We start from the raw sequence: 2401 nt of genomic DNA, 5'->3' as shown, positions 1-2401 counted from the left end.
TTGATAAAAACAACCATGTAACTCATTTAATTATAAGTGTTTGCAGGTATATGGGTCAGAATCGGGTTTATGACTCACAGGTTAGAAGTCTAAATATCACATATTTACTTATTAATTTTTACTTTCTTTTATTTGATATATATTGTTTTATTTTATTTTTTCTAATAAAATAAACGGGTTCATTGGTCAACACCTAAATTAGTTGTAAATGTAAACACAACCTGTATAATAAACGGGTTAACGGGTCAAAAAAACTCAACTCAAACCCTTTTATCTTCGTCCGGATCAAAACAAGGCTTTATCGGGCTAGCAAATATTGTAAACTTAGAATAAAGGAAAATGATGAAAGTAATGCTAAAATGATAATCTGGAATATGATCTAAAGTTTTCATGAATACATGACATTAACCGGAAATAAAAATTGATTTATAAAAAGTTACAAATTTCGTTTTGAAAAACAAAATATGTCTCGATCAAAATTTCATCCCGAAACAAGTTTTAAGGTTTGGAAAAATCGATTTAGATTTCTATGTGAAGATCCATCCTCCGACATGGCCTCCATAGCCATGCTTTTCAATTTCTCACAGTTCCTCGTTTTCTCTCCACCTTCCATCACCATCGCCAAACACCTCTTCATCTCTTCCCTCCCCACCACTCCTTCATCATCCGCCACCGCCTTCACCCCATTCCCCCACACTTCCTCCACCATCTTTGCATTCATCTTCTGATCGGCATCCTGTGGATACCCCACCATCGACACCCCACTTACCATGCTCTCCACCGTCGAGTTCCACCCACAATGCGTCACAAAACACCCAATAGCAACGTGGTTCAGAACCTCCACCTGCGAACACCATCTCACTATCAACCCACCGCCTTCCGCCGTGTAACGCCTCACCTCTTCATCATCCTCTCCTTGATTGCGAATGACCCACAAAAACTGGTAACCTAATTCGATTAATCCTTGAAATATCTCATCTTTTTGATTTTTCTGTAATTTCACCAAGCTTCCAAAGGAAACGTAAACCACTGATTTCTCACGTTTCGAGTCTAACCAGCTAAGATATGTTTCTCGATCGGAATCCTGAATAGTATCAATGACGAACGGCTCCTCCGTTTCGCCGGAATTCAGTGGTCCGACGGAGAAGATGTTAATGTGATCCGGTAGTGATTTAATCGATTCTTCTTCTAACCCATCAAAACTGTTGATTAGTATGAATGAATTTGGGTTTTTTTCTAGGGTGTCTATGTGTTCTTGGAAAACATGAGCATATCGATGGGTGGGGATGAGAAACGAAGGAATTTCACTATATCTTAACAAGGGTAATCCTGGTACTTTTATTGAACCAGTAAGGTTAATATTGGAATTTCCTACCCCACCGTCACCTTTAAAGAAATGGTAAACAACCGAAAAAGAAGCTGCCGACGGCACGTGGAGTTCACGCGCCACCTCTGCCACCCATGGAAGGGAAAGACCATAGATTAAAAAATCCACCTTTTGTCCCTCTTTAGCTTTTGTTAGCAAGAGTTCTTTGAGGTTTATTGACCCAAGGAATTTGAGTTCTTGTATGGAGCTTAGTTTTCCATCAGCACCGCCGCCGGGGAAGAAGTGGTAAGACATGCCGGAGATTGAAGGGAGGGTTTTGAGGCCGCTGATGGTGGTGGCCAGAGTGACTTGAGCACCGGTGCGTGTGAGTCTGGTGGCTAGTCGGAAAGTGGGGTTGATGTGGCTTTGGATGGGTAAAGATACGAGGAGGAAATGGTGGTGCTTCATGGTGTTATGGTTGGATTTAGACGAGTCTAGTGTTGTTATATATAAAAGGGTGTTTCGATAAGTATTTTAAAATTGTTGTAACCATTTTAAAAGTTATATCCTCAATCAAATAATCAAGAAGGTGTTTGTTTGTTTCTGTTTTCATAATTGATTAATTGATTATTGTGGTATAATGGATTTTTGTGTTTGTTAATATGATTATTTAAGCATTTCAAAGCTAAATTATTAGTTTCATTTCGGTTACAAGGAGTCGACAGGCATGAGTCGCAGGTCAGTGGCATTACCACCGGTAACACTAGCCTCTTGACGTGGGGTATTATCACTGATTAAAAGAAAAAGCATGCTATGTAACCCGTTTCTCTCCATCTCTTTTTCTCTATCTTTTTTTTGTTTGACTGTGTTGACCAACGGTCAAATTTCAAAAAAAGAAACATTATAGTATATTTTACCCATCATAATGGCCTTTAAACGGTTAATGGACCATACATTCTCTAAGGCTAAACGGAGTGGGGGTGTCAAACCCACTCGCTATGCTCGCCAATCGATCCAGGAACACCGCCCCCTAGCTCTCGCCAGGGGGGTCGCTACCCATGCCTCGTTACAGATTTGGCGAGAAGAGAGAGAAGG

General features: G+C 40.2%; 1 pseudogene; it reads right to left on the bottom strand.

The window, feature by feature from the left end:
- Nucleotides 1–375: 375 nt before the first annotated feature.
- On the bottom strand, nt 376–1810 carry LOC145158362 (UDP-glycosyltransferase 75C1 pseudogene; annotated as a pseudogene).
- Between the last annotated feature and the right edge of the window lie 591 nt (nt 1811–2401).

This window comes from Lactuca virosa, chromosome 1 (assembly GCF_052849685.1).
Source record: "Lactuca virosa cultivar CGN04683 chromosome 1, Lactuca_virosa_CGN04683_v6, whole genome shotgun sequence".
Classification (NCBI taxonomy): Eukaryota; Viridiplantae; Streptophyta; class Magnoliopsida; order Asterales; family Asteraceae; genus Lactuca; species Lactuca virosa.
This window is presented reverse-complemented; position numbering and strand designations above follow the sequence as displayed.